This window comes from Ischnura elegans, chromosome 8 (assembly GCF_921293095.1).
Source record: "Ischnura elegans chromosome 8, ioIscEleg1.1, whole genome shotgun sequence".
NCBI classification, from domain to species: domain Eukaryota; kingdom Metazoa; phylum Arthropoda; class Insecta; order Odonata; family Coenagrionidae; genus Ischnura; species Ischnura elegans.
The window spans coordinates 37,344,503-37,360,306 of record NC_060253.1 but is presented as its reverse complement, the minus strand read 5'-3'; positions in this window follow the sequence as shown (position 1 = coordinate 37,360,306).

Genomic DNA, 15,804 nt, shown 5'->3' with positions numbered 1-15,804 from the left:
ACTTAGCCGGGATTAGATACCGGATCTCTCGATTGCCTGTCAGGTGTGTTAGCCAGTTACACCACCAAGACATTTTTCTCAGAGCGAACTTCGGGATGGGTTTTACCGAACAAGATGGTTATTGCGTACAAAGTCACTTGCTTCTGCAGTGCTTATAGTATAGTGTTAATATTATCTAACGAATTGATGACTTTTTAGTCACATTCCTCTCGAGTTAAACAGCTCCATTGAAAATTTAGAGAATAAATGGATCGCTTTGCACTCATCGCCGCAGAGTGAGCACTTTGGGAACCCATTCAAATGCGCCATAAGTGGCAAAATCAAGCTTCCACGGAACGGGTCCTATACAGGGTGGAGAGAAATTGTGTCAGGAAATTTTAAGCCTTGATAGCTAATGCCGGTATGAACCAAAATTACTCATGATGCTTAGGTCGAAAATGCACCATTTTTGAACAACTGAAAGTTGTCATGGGTATAACTGCATTGTCAATGTCTGCAATCAGTACCAATCGAGAAATTAAAGGGGGCATCTTATTACTATCTACTTATTGCAATGCATCCTAGCTTAAAAAAATGCATCATGTATAATACCCTCACTTTATTTTGATAAATCTTTTCACACTGCCTGAGATGGTGAGTTGTGATAATAACAGTTTAACAGCTAATATGTTCAACCTCCATTTTTTAGCCTATAATTGCGTATATTCCATATACAGGGGGGAGAAAAGTTGTTAGCTAGTTAGAAAAGTTATCTTCCAAATTTTAACCCTGAATAGCTGATTCCAGTATGAACCAAATTATTAATGACGTTTAGGTCGAAAACGCACCATTTTTTAACTACAGAAGCCAAACGCTCTGATCGACCGCCACTTTGACCTGTTGTCGAATGCCTTGGATACATCGCGATCTCCGGCAGGCAAACCGCTTCAGCATGATTCTGAAAGCTAATGAGTGGGAGAATACAATATAATAAAAAGCAAATGATGCAACTCCAAGACGAACGTCATCGGCGTAAAGGCCTGGTCACACGTTACATTAACACGTACAAGTTAATGTACGTTTGCGTGAATGATTTTGGTGGACCGGAACGGAACATGTACGAATGCATGAACCAAATTAGAATAGGTTCTATTTTCTGAGCATGCATTCGCACAAGTTGGGTGGTTACACGGTGCATTTTGGCGTTCATTCTCGCGTTCATAAATTTAGACATTAGCCCGTACGTGTTAATGTATCGTGTAACCAGGCCTTAACAAACACAAGCAAATTCAAAGAAGGTACACATTTATAGCCAGAGCTATGCGGACGTGCTTCTGCATATAAATTTGAAGTCTGATTTCCGCCTCCTTAAAATAACGGCATAGTTAAACCCCCCACATCCGGGACTAGGAATAGACAAAGGACTAAGGAGGGTGTCCTGATGAACATCGCCATTTTCTGCGTGAATAAATGACCTCAAAGTTGAAGGAATAGCCTGCCCTGTGAGAAAAGTCCATAAATTAGTAGCAGTGTATCAATCTCCAACGTTAGCGATGGCACCGCTTTTTTTTAAGTAAAATATTATAATAGAATAAAAAATCACTGATTGTAGCATTTATAAAGCTCGATTTATGTGATTTTTTATCCAACGGCATGAAGGGTACTGGATATAGATACACTACTACTCTATGGGCTCTTTTTCAGCAGCTCACGAGCAGTAATTCCTAAGAAAATTTAGTTAGTGACTTTATATAAAATAATGTATTCTTATTTCAATAAGTTGATTAACCTCATCTTGACATGATCTTCCACCTCTCACCCCCGTAAAATTATCGATACACTATCTTGAGTTATTAGTAAGCACTGTGATCTCAAGTGCCCATCATGCCCTTGGAGAAAAAATCTCAGAAATGGAACTTTAAAAATGCTAAAATTAGAGATTTTTGATTTCCCATTCTCTATGAATATTCATTAATAGAGAATTCATATTCATTCATATACATACGGAACAGGTAAAGGGGGATGTTAAAGAGAAGAAATACTTGCCGCTGAAAAATCTCTGAAGAATACAGCAATTTTATTTATTTCATCTCTTAGTATGGAGCAGCGATCTCGTCAACTGCGATGCGTTATTTCCTTATACTAAAAAGAAATTCTTCCCAGAAGGTAAATGTCGCCCTCTCTAAATAAAGAAGCAGGAAATACATCGTAATTTCCGTTGATTGGTTGGTAAATACAAGAGAGAATTGGTCCAGGGAGCATTAAATTCTCAGCCATTTTATTAAGCGAGAAAAGATTGGCTGATAGGAGAATTGAGTAGAGAGCTGCGTAAAACCAATCTTGTTGAACAGTGATGATGATGATGAAGAATATTGCTTGAAAAACTTTCTTAACTTAACTTCACTAACATTTGAGATCGATACACTGTTGCTAATGTATGGGCTCCTCTTCAGCAGCTCGTGAGCTGTATTTTCTGAGAAACGTCCGTCTCTTCAAAGGCAAATACCACATTGTATTAAAGGAGGTAGCAAAGTAGGTAAACAGCCAGCAAAAATAAAAACGAAGGGTATCCATACCTTCTCAAGGGTGAAATTGTTGCCCAACACTACAACCAGAGTTGACAATTTAATGTTCCCCGGACCAATTTTTTCTTGTATTTACCAATCAATCAACGAAATTACGATGAATTTCCTGCTTGTTCTCTCAGAGAGAGAGCAGCATTTAGCTTCTGGGAAGTATTCTTTAGCATAAGGAAATAACGCATCGTAGTTGACGAGATCGCTGCTTCATACTAACAATAAGAGATTAAGTAAATAAAATTGCAGTTATCTTCAAAGAAAAGGATTTTTTAGAGGCAAGAAACAAATTTATAGCTTTAAATAATGTTCTCCGGAACTTTCACTCTTGTCTTTTTAAATAAAAAACCATCCCATCACAGAATCATTTATTACATAAAAATAATAATGCCAATCAATATTGATTTTGAACATGAACGTCGCCATTGATCTCAGTGCTATTTTTTCCACTGCTTGCCTTAGTCCGGCGACGATTTTCTGATAAACTGCTTCCGTCCAAATAAGCTGATTTATTTCTTGTTTGGTTTATTTCCTTTCGCTTCGCCATTCTCGCTTTCAAGAATCGTACATGTTTCCCAACCCTCCTAATTTCAATTACATTCCTTTTTGCATTTCAGATCAAAATGTGAATGACTAAAATAGCTTGGATGATAATAATTTTTATCTGACGTATTTTAGGCATTGCTAGAATAATACGGCATATTTCAGGTTATTAGGACATTTTTGGACCGGTAAACTCTGTCTCAATGATGAGGCTGTTCTATTTCTTCTGAGAAACCCATAAGTGGGTTTACATTAGCGTTGAAATGTAACTGAGAAGGTTATTTGAGCATTATAATGCACTAATGCTCTGTTAATATAATCGTTCACAACTTGAATGGACTCGGCGCAACTATAGTGATGAAAACCTGAGAAATATCTACTGATTCACTGCAGCTCAATATGGCGTGACTCGACTTAGAATATTCACGAACTGAACTAAGCACAAATGTATCTTTAATAAATAACATAGTAGCAAGAAAGGTAGTCCTTTATATTGGCATTCCAATGAAATATCTCAAGTTTTCCCAAACTAACTGAACGATTAAACGAAGCATGAGTTGTGACTGGTAAAATATTTCACTCCAAGTGCGATATGAAGTCGAATTTTCGTGAATTAGGCGTTAATCTTACCCCTTCTTCAGAGCTGCAAGCTGGTGAACAGATTATTTCAACTAGTAGTCTCCTATCTTCGCTTATCCCACTTCCCTCATTGTCAGACCTTGGAGAAAAAAATTCTGATCTGTCCGAGCTTCTGAACCAAAAAATATTACAAAAGAGGATCCTCAAGTCTGCCTTTAAAAGTGTTGGCTCCCACCGCGCATTTGATTGCGTTTTCAGAAGCCGCCACTCGCGTCGCTGACGGTCAAAGTGATCCGAGTTTCACGTGGATATAGGGTGTAATTAGCGATTTTTATTGAAATTTATATACGTTATGATGTGATACATCAAATTCATAAAAGCTCAACGCTGTTCCTCTCAATTACGAACGTTGATCTGCAAAATATTGGAAAAAAAGTGGATCGCATTGCACCCATCACCGCGCCGCGGACATTTTTGAAAACCGATTAAAATGCGACCGAAGTGGCAACCGAAATCACTCTCTAATGGGATGGAATAGGGCCTCCTCTATGCAGTCCCCGTGGTCTGAGCTCTGGGTGGGACAAAGACGGTGGGAAGCGACAGTTCGTGCTGGAGTGGAAGATAAGGAGAGGGGGACAAGGAAAAGGGGTGTGGGAGGGCGTCTGAATCGGGAATGCAAGGGAGGTGATCTAGGAGTGGTATGGGACGGAGCCTCGAGGCGCCCTCTATAGCTTACAGATGGGCCAACAAGAGGTTGTAGGCTTGCCTAGCAACAGGAGTGAAAACGGGGGGAAGTGATATAAGCACGATTTTCGGTCGTCTCGGCTGACGGTCGTCTCTCGTCTATTGACTTTTTTTCGGCGTTTCACCATATTCTGACTTTCTTTTGACCACGCCGCGTGTGGTATCATGGGAAGGAAGGCCTCCTATTCGCCCAGTGGACGAACTGGAATAGGTTTGTGGAGAGCAGGAGCGTATTCTTTTAAGGACGACTCATATACCGCTTAAACCGGCCCTGCAAAGGGACACAAGTGAATCACTGAATATGTATACATAATATATGCATACTTATCAGTGACATACTTGTATGAATTATAAATGAAGCATCGAGGCTTGACTGGGTTCATGCGCAAAGTTTCATGAATTATCATTATGATAGAGTTTACCCCTAATTTACCATCTTACGATAAGTCGCCTACTTCTCGACTTATTCACAGATTCAGGGGTTTTGGTGGATAAACCCCCCACCTCCGGAGCTCAGAGAAATATTTAAGTTTAATCAATTTTACTTAATTGGATTAGGATTTCTTATAGAATAGTGTTAGGATTAATCAAATATCCTTCAGAAAGCCGTAAAACTCGCCATTTTGAACCAGTAAACTTAATTTTTTTTCTGGATGAGGGCCCCCGCAAAATCCCGCTTACCCTGACGGGTATGCAATACCCCCACACCCCAAGTACAAGTTGCGCCTAAAACCCCCCCTAGCCTTAATTCTTACCTGCGCCCCTGCTGACGAGTGTTTCACCGCTAATCCTCGGCTTCGCGCATCGGCCTTGTATGGTTGGTTGATGTTTACACTCTTGTGAGTGATTTCTTTCTTAAATGAACGCTACACTCTTGACGAGTCAATGACGTCACCAACTCATGAAGAGTGGGCGGCAACTTTCGCGGCATTTTATCTTTTTAATTACGGGAGAAGAATGGCTGATGATTTTTTTCGTCGCAACTTACCGCTCCCTTCCATATACCGAATTATTTTAATTAAAAATGATTTCGGAAGGTGAACGACCCCATTAGTTACGTCATCCATGCGCCATTCCTAGCCGAGGTATGCAGTGGTATACCGCTATAGGTCATGGGCATACCCAGCGGGATGCAAGGGGGGGGGCAACTGTCCCCCCCTTGAAGCGAAAAAAATTTAGTTCAAAACAAAAGTTATGAACAAATTTTCCTTTAGAAGAAATATGTTATTAGTACAAGACATGGAACTAAAATAAAAATGATTATTTTTTCAAGCAAATAAGTATAAATACTAATACATACATAAATTGCTGTCATAATTTCCTATAAATTTTGGTTTCATTAACCTTTTCTGTGCAAAAAAAGTTACAACTTGAACGACCACAGCTAGTTTGCCCCCCCCCCCCCAGTTTTGATTCTGGGTATGCCCATGCTATAGGTGGTATGGTATGGCAATTGGAGAAAGCGACTGACAGCTAAGGACATCTGTACAATAGCGGTGGGTAGGAATGGAAGGATGAAGAGAAACCTGGCGTCGGCATTGGCCTTCTCCTAGGGGATCACAAATTCACGTCCCATTCGACGGATCTAGTGCTATACAGCGGCAGATTTATGGGGAATGTGTCACAGGGGTCATGACCTCCCCAATTTTATTCAAAATTTTGAATTTTTGTTAGTTTTTTTAGTTTTTGTCACCTTGTAAAGGAGTGAAAAGAGTGTATATGCAAAATCATGGCTTCAAGTCCCAAATGTGAGAGAAGTTTGAATTGTAATTTATCGTAGAGTGTAGCACTCCCTACTGTAAAAACACTCCTCTATCCCGGGGGTATTCCATACTACCCGGACCCAAGTCATGACCCCCCCAAATTTGATGGTGAATCGACCCCTGGTGCAGTGTTTAAAATGCCATACACAAAGCACACAAACAGGAATAAGCTAGTATCTGAGAAATCTCCACCAACATCTGGATTAGAACCCGGACACAAGGTGTAGGAAACCAACACTCCAGGCCACCACACCAACCCAATCTAAATTTGACACAAAGCCCTTCAACCAAATACACGGATGAGTTGTATGAGAAGTTAGAGGAATTAATAAAGGAAACTACAGGAGAAACCAAACCACTGTATGTTTAGGAGAAATAGTGGAGATTGAGGAACTGAAAAAATGCACTATAATAATGGGAGGCATGGAAACAAAATTAGGGCATTTGGATTAGAAACTAGAAACAAGCTACAAGAGAAGGAAGTATAATTTTGTTGGGCTAATACATTATTTATCATAAATTAGGTTCAGGCACCACAACACTGGGGAACAGTCATTTTGTTGTCTAAGACCTGTGACTTGTTTTTTTACAAACTTTTGCCCCTGAATAAGAAAATTATTTCAGTTTTTGTCTATCACATCAAATTCTAAACTATAGGATACCCTATTTTTGTGCCATAACTCATAAGTATTGAAACATTTGAAAATGAATGAATTTAAGGGAAATCTTACATAATGAAATGTCCAAACAGGAAATTTATACGTAATGAACTAAAAGATATGGTTTACTGACGCGCACAAATAGAAGAGGGGGACAAAGTGTGCGCAACCTGCATAACACCAAAGCTCCCGCAAGAAGCAAGTCTCACTATAGTATCTCCTGCATAACTTGACTGCTATGCACCTGTCCAGGGATGCCGACTTATAAAAAATATTGAGGGGGGCCCAAACCAAGGATCTTGCCCCGGGAAATTTTATAAGTAGTGAGTTTTTAGTTTTTTCAGCAATTTAGAAGAGTCATGTGATCAACATTAGAACCCTGATAACTCGAATCTCCATATCTGGACACTCAGAGGAAAATAAACAAGCCTGGCACATTTTTCCTCACCCATAACAAAGTTTTGAGGGGGCTTGGGCCCCCTCAGGCCCCATGGAGTCAGCGCCACTGCACCTGTTGCTGGTATCCTATGGCATCAGTCACCTGCCGCCAGTCTGATAAGGCTTAGGTCAGTCAATTGGAGACCAATGATACCTCCGGTGATCGACGCTCCATCTAGCAAAGACTGGTCACAATCACATGAAAGGTAATGAAAAAACTTGACGTGGTTGAAGAAAACTAACAACAGTTTTGAGATCAGCATGCCCATTTTAGCACAAAGCAGCTCAAAAATTTAAATCAACAGAAAATGTGTTAAAAATTATCTTCCAGTTTAATGGGTGCAGGTACGCACGAAGGAGTCCATGAGATAGGGGGAAATACCAAGCAGAATAACTTATCATATTACCCTGAGACTGTGAGAAAAACTTGGGAGGCTACCGAGTGGTGGATGCAATTTCTGTGCAAACGATATACATATAATGTAGTAGAGGAAAAAAGTAGGTGCCATGTGGTTTATAATATCCTTGAAACTAGGAGATCCAAACCCTGAAATCTTGGAAAAAAAAATCCGAGCAAGTTACACAGTGGCCAGGTGGCAGATAGGCCTATAATAGTTGAGAAAAGTACATATATACTACACCTGTTTGAATAGCATATGCAATGGTAGATTTTTCTCAGTAGAGGGCACCAGATAATGTATTCTTCCAAGCCTTACATCTGTGCCCTGTTTAAATCAAGCTGTCATTCAACCCAGACGATGGTTAAAATATGTGAGGGTACAGATCAACCAAAACTACGCCAAAGGTGTGCATAGTTTTCAATTTTGTGCAGGAGGGCCAGTTCCTTTTCCAGGACCACCAAAAGTTACTAGTTAATACACCAGCAGAACCAGATCTTTATGTTCTAGCTGTAGACAAGGTTGGTTAAATTGTTGTTGTTGGTTGAATAACAAATTCTCATTGAGGAGAAGGTGAATGAGACCTCCCTATCTTTTACATTCCATCTAGTTTTATTATTAAGAATGGATTTTCACAAATTAAAGCCAGAAACAATCGAGTTTAGTGATAGAATAATAAAATGGAATATGACAATATGACCTCATGACCAAAAACGTACACAAATGCATGTGCTGCAAACAAAAACATGAAGGTGGGCTGCTGGAGAATAAGCGATGCAAGCAGCACAGAAATAACTGCCTTTAGAAGTGAAGTACTCTTAAAATTACTTCACCAAGCAGTCAGTAGACATAATGAACAATGACCCATCTCAGCCTAGTGCACTCATTTTCCCATACTTCTCTTTTCTCACAAGTGAAGTGCTGACTGTAGCTCTTCGCATACCAGAGCAAATCAAAAATTGTCGACCTGACCGGACATTGCAGCACCCAACAGGAGCATTGTGCTACCAGGTTAGGCATAACTATGGAGATATTGTACTTTAAAATCTTAATACATGTTCATCAATGTTCCAAATTACGTGATAATTGATACTGCAAGCCTTTCAGTCAAAATATATGTGAATTAGCACTTCAACTGACCATCTGCCATCGTTAAGGGTACTTATTCCTAAGTATTGAATCGGGCTCTATTTATTTTCTTACCCATTTTGCCCTCTCTTGGACTAGTCTCATGGAGCTCAACTAACCCAGTAAACACAAAATGCTGCAGATGCGCCACACGGCAGCACTGCAGCTGTGGCGAAGGCACTGCTCCAGCGTGTCTAGCACTCCTTAACTTCCCTTTTCTGCATGTCAGGAGCGCCGCACAAGTGTGCCACGATTGCTTCAAACGCATGTCGGAATCGCTGAAAATAAATTCCTGATATTGTGCCACAAGTATTCGTCAAAAGCACTAAAAAAGTATGTCAGGGCCAATAAGAATGAATTGAAAACAAAAGGTTGCAATAAATGACTTTATTCATCATTAAGGTCTTTAAAGTATATATACTTTAAAAGCAACCTTTAACTGGATCCTCTTCATCCTTGTTCCGGTCAACCTAAACCACTTCCCCATTTTCTTTTCAATTTTCATAGTGCTCATGAGGAAAGACCTGGCTTTATAGAGAATACATCTGAAACAAATCAAAACTCCTAGGATACCATTTCAGCAATTAAATACTAATTTATAAATGGAAACATTCTTGAAACATACGAGACAACACACACCCATTATGACATTGCAACTTGCAAAAAATCACAATTACCCACTAAAAGTAATTAGAAACTCACAGAAGGACAAACATACTTCATAATCCTAATAAACTAAATTTTAAGTCATCACTTTAATGAAATTGCATCATGAAATTAATCATCTACCTTTCAGTTCTCTTCCTTTTCCTTGACCTCCATCTGCACTCTTGCCTCTCGAAAGCACTCGCAGGTAAAAATTTTTGTCACCACGTGGTGCCGCTGTAGCATAACGTGTCTTATTCAAAAGACTGTCAGCAGTGCTGTGGCAACATGTCTGCAACTTGCAGCTGCAGCGCATGATACGCGTGCTATGAAGACGCATCTGATGTGTTTCTCCACAATTCGCTTTATCAGAGTGCTGCTGAGATGCTGCAGGCACACTGCAGTTGACATGTGCTGTATTAGCAGCGCTGACATTCTTGTGAAGTACGGCAGCTCTGTGTGTTTTCTGGGAATACACTAAGTCGCATCTGAGTGTGAGCACACATCTGAAGATGAAGTAACAAGGTTGTTAAAGAATTGATAAAAGGGTTTGTTTATGGTGATGAATCACCATTTTTGTTTCCTTTTCGCATCTTATATTTCCAAACAAAATCTTATAGGAATGTCATTGGAAAGTTCATGTGATACAGCTGATAGTGTGTTTAGCAGTTTCAAGTCCACTATGTATAACTGTAATGTTATTTGAACTGGCTCAAACTGTCACATCACAATACGTCATATTTCTTGTGCAATAATATGGACCCTTACTGGCAGATTTCTTGCCTCATTTTGCCAACCAAATTTAAAATTCAAGTGTAACCAACCTATTGATCACAGTAAGAGACTTAATAGCACTTTTGATTAACAGATAATTGCTCCTTACCAACTGGTGGTGTTGGTATCATAGCATAAAATAATTTTAAATTTGATAGATCTGAATAAAAAAAATCTCAGATTTGCTTATCGACTTACTTGAACATACATCCCACACAGAAAATAAAGATCTATTAGATATCTAGTAGATATCTACAGATAGATAAATAGTTATCTAATAGACATCTATTATAGATATCTATTAGATATATTATTGTCAAAATAGCAGCAGTTCTAATAGATATCTACGGTAAGGTCTATTAGACATCTACTGTAGATGTCTATCAGATATCTACTGTAGATATCTATTAGATATTTAATTATCTGTTTTATACTTATCTATATCTATAAAAACTTTTCTCATGCCTATGCTTGATGCAATTAACATTAGTGAAAAAATTGTCGCCGTATGATCAAAATGAAAACTACAAAAAAAATACCGCAACAAGGCATTGAACTTGTGTTCCCCGTTCCATAGCCAATCGTGCTCACCTCTACACCAACTGATCCTGTTATAAAAATAGAGCTTTTTTAAAATTATATAACGATTGTTAAAAATACCTTTCGGAAATAAATTAATTACAGCCAAACTAAGGCCCATTCAATGGAATCATAGATGAAAATAGACAATATATAGATACAGTTGGCATAGTTGCCACGCATCGTTCTACGCGTCGCAAAATTTTTCAAGTCCGCCATCACTCCAGTAAGGAACCAAAAAAATTGTTCCTAAATCAAATGTTATATCGCTTCCATAGCTCATGAATCGCATTTTAAAACACACTTTCGGAGATGTATCCAAAATCGCCCCCTGTCACCTGCACATGTAATAGATGTCTAATACATCTATTAGATATACATCTATTCATAGATGAAAATAGACAATATATAGATATCTATTTTCCGTGTGGGATAATGCATAAATGCTTCAATGAAATCATTATAGGTGTTCTCAGTTTCTCAGATTACCCTTTATCTTCCATCAGCTTTTAGATAAAGTAGGCTAGGAGCCACAACACACTTGGAGGCTATGTACAAAGCTGAGATTGCTTGAGCAATTAAAAACAGATATTTCAATTGAAGCAGTTCACAATAGTGACGGCCACCCTTATGAAAACATATGAATCGGCGAGATTCACAAGGATTCCACACCGGAGGATTCGCAGGGAATCCCAAAACTTTCCGAAGAAATGCGAATCGAATGGAATCCCAGCGAATGCTGGTGAATCATAGGGACTAGAGGCGATTATCAATAAAAAGGAATGCAATTAAAATACACAATTTATTCCATCACAGTTATAAATAAACAAACACACACAAATGCACATTCTACCCACTACCATGAATAAGTTTCTCCCTCAGGATATTGGCCTCCCTCAATTTGCTCAATTTTGAGCCTAGGCCGTGGTTGTAGGATTTGATAGACACCTCGGGGAATTTATTATTATTAAGCTGGAAAACTGAAGCAATGCATGAAATTCATGAATATTTTTCATTCTATAGCTTTCTCTGTCAGCTCTTTATATTCGAACTTATGATGTAAGCGTATAATAAATGGACTGCTATAGCATGACTATAGTCATGTTTCAAAATGACTGACTGGGATTCGCTTTTAGAATCCTTGCGAATCTCCTCGCCAATTCTGTAAGAATTACCGTGAATCCTTATGAGTCCTAAGGATTCTCAGTGATTCTATGTGAATCCTTGTGAATAGGTATGCGACTGATAGCGAATCCTGAGGATTCCTCAGGACTCCAATAATTCCATAAGGGCATTCAATTGGGTGAACTGAAAATTCATCAAAGAAGCATCACTAAATGTAGCCCACTTTCGCACACAATCATGATGGGTAGCAGTCCTAACCACTTCGATTCCCTACTTGGAAGCATGGCCAAGTAGTTACAAGTGAAAAAGCCCTAAACTAGGTTCTAAATATCTTATTGTTAGCGGGTAAGAGGACAGAGCTTAAATATGTGGGGATGAGCAGAGAGAAAATAAAATCATGGGATGAATTTTTTCGGAACTTTGTCACAACCAATCAACTGACCATACGACGATGATGCCTTAGGACCATGGAAATTCAATTCAGTGGCGTAGTCAGGGGAGAGGGCCCAGGAGTCCGGACGCCCCCCCCCCCAGGCTACACCCCCCCAAAATATAAAAATACACTAATTTTCCTTCATATAAGAAAACAAAATATTGAAAACTCATGAAATTATAAAATATTTGTAGGCCGCACTTTTCGGGTTTCACCGCGTCGTGGTTGCATTGGGGACAACAGTTTCTCCTGCATTCCAGCAGGCGTCTTCAGGTCAGAGTGATTATGCCGTGTTCTGGCCGCCGTTATATAGGCAGCCCAGTGGGTGTATGTTCTCCCTGATTGGTCGCCTTGCGGCCAATAGCATAGTGGTATGGGGCGAAGAGTCTCTTCCACGTACTGTGGAGTTGGTAGCTATCTTCTCGATTGAAATTATGAGGATGTTTAGATATTTCAATCGCCTCTCGGATGATCCTCGGAAAATATCAGGATTCTCTGGCGATGGCTTTCGTTTCTTCCCAGTCGATGTCGTGTCCAGGTTCTCCCAGAGTATGCTCAGCCACAGCCGACAGATGGAATTGTTTATTTTTCACCGCTCTTCTATGTTCTTGTATGCGGCACTTCACAGATCTCCCGGTCTGTCCGATGTATGACATACCGCAACTGCATTCAATTGAGATCTGTGGCTGAGCATAATCTGTAGCGAGAAATCGAGACGCGATTGAAATATCTAAACATCCTCATTATTTCCATCGAGAGGATAGCAACCAACTCCACAGTATGTGGAAGAAGCTCTTTGCCCCATACCACTATGCTATTGGCTGTAAGGCGACCAATCAGGGAGAACATACACCACTGGGCTACCTATAATCAGGAGAAACTGTTGTCCCCAACGCAACCACGATGCGGTGAAACCCGAAAAATGCAGCCTACATTACCAGCACACCGCAGAAGCCTTCGCACCAACTTATAAAATATTTCTTCAACAAATGAAGTTATTTCAATTACGAAAAGTGTTAAAATTAATTTAAAACTCTCTACTTAGTACCCTGTTTTTCAAAAATTTTCCCTTCCAGTTTTGGACCCCCCCTGAACAAAGTTCCTGGCTACGCCACTGATTCAGTTCCTCTTAGACTATCATTGCGCTGGTATGGTTTTGAGGAGGCAACTGACAGCTGAGTTTATTTACACTATGAGGGAGGGAGGTTAGGGTGAAGAGAAACTAGGCATCAATCAGCCTGTTCTTAACTAAAGAAGCCACAGCTTAATGCCCCATCTGACTGACAGTGTTGTACTTGAAGTGTCCTCCAAAGAGCACTCATCAGCTGATGATGAAATAGTCATTCATCAAAATGTCAGCAAGAATGGAGTTGGAGGATCTAATGCGGATGGAAACCTAAGGACTGGTTACGTCAGCCATTCACTGGGAGAAAGTCAAATCTTTCACTCAAGCAGGGATTGGACAAGCTCCAGAAAATCTCTGCCATCCCCAAGATTTGGATTTAGACCCCCACAATCTAGCCACCACACCAACCCAATCCGAACCATTTTATCTTCATGAGTCTACTAGTTGTGGAAGGTTACTAGGGAATTCCACAAGGTCAAGCTCTCCTACTCCACGTAGATCGACGTTGTTATGTACGAGTTGTCCATCGTGATCAGGGCATGGCGAATCTTGGAAATCGTCCTCCTGATATATGGCAAAATAGGATGGTTTCCTACTGTTTTTAATTGCCTAAATCGAAGGATTATTACTCCTGGAGTACGTATTTCATGCTTTTAGATTTTTAAATGACGATATCTATTTTTCACGATTAATTATAAAGTGAAAAATTTCAAGTGCGCGAAAACGCGACGGCTAAGTATGAATGCTGGGAAAACTCTGTGTGACGTCGTTCTGGTTCCCGCTGCCGCCAAGTGAGGTGACCTTGGGGCGAGGCTTTGAGCGCTGATACGACGCAGGATGCTAGCACGTAGCAGAGTACCCTGCTATCAGGTAGCGCTTGGCTTAAATAAGGATTATTAATACCTTATCAAACGAAGGAAACTTTCCGACCATAGGCAGTTTTAATAGGTGATTATTAAGAGATGTTTCCCTGAAGTCTGTGCCTTATGCATGAATTGTTAATCTCAGACGATGTAAAACTCCTATCTACTCATATAGAAACTAGGTCCCTGTGACGTCACGTGGAGTGGCATCGCCTGGGCGCCAATCTGGCCTTTTTCAAATGCAGTTAAAATTGAACATTGCCGTTTGTCTAAACTGGGCATTCTAAACCCAAATACTTCGTATATTATGACTACACTAATGGTGGGTAACGAATCGTAATCAATGCCTTTCGTTTTCTTTGATGAAGGAAACTACTCAATTTTGATAAAGTTATGAGGATAAGTACATGGAACGTGAGATCACTTAGGAACTGCGGGAAGCTTGAAAACCTTAAGGTGGAAATGCAAATATTGAATATAGACATGCTAGGAATCAGTGAAATGAAGTGGCCTGAGGAGGGAGACTTTTGGAGTGGAAGCCATTGGATTACGCACACAGGGTCTCTAAACGGTAATGCTGGGCTTGGGATAACGCTCATAAAGAGAACCAGAATGCATTTGAGAAGCTCCCTACAGTTCAATGAAAGGATAGTTATGGTAAAGTTAGAGACTACTCTAGTAAGCCAGTAGATACCGTAGTGGTACAGGTTTACATGCCTATGACAGACTATGAGGATGAAGAAGTTGAGGACGTCTACGATGAAATCAGGGAAGTAATCAAACAGGTAAAGGGTGAAGAAAACCTTACTGTGTTAGGTGATTGGAACGCTGTTGTCAGCAAAGGTCAGGATGGAAGAATAACAGGAAAATATGGATTAGAATACCAAAATGAGAGAGGAAAAAGGCTCCTCGAATTCTGCACAGAACGCAAAGTAGTGGTTGCCAAAACGCTTTTTAAGAATCACATGCGAAGAAGATATGCATGGAAAATGACTGGAGACAAAATAAGATTTCAACTAGACTATATATTTTAGTGAAGCAGAGGTTTAGGAACCAGATAAAGGTTTGTAAAAGCTACCCGGGGGCAGATACCGACAGTGATCATAATCCAATGATGATGAAATGCCATCTGAAATTCAAGAAATCAGCGAAGAACACATGGCAATTAGAGAATTATTGATCACCCCACACAAAAACCAGTATTTCACAAAACCAATTGTAGAGACTGTAGGTTTACCCTATTTCCTCCAGTTTCCAATGTTTGATGGAATTAAACACTTTTATAGAATGGATTCACGCGGACTGGACACTGAGAATACACAGCCCATGATTACATAGCGTGATTCTACATCAAAATGCACTACCATTCTCCTACTTCACTCAAGCTATAACTCTTCATGCTAACAAACGAGTACATCAAGTGGATTTAACATATTGAACACGTGTACGTAT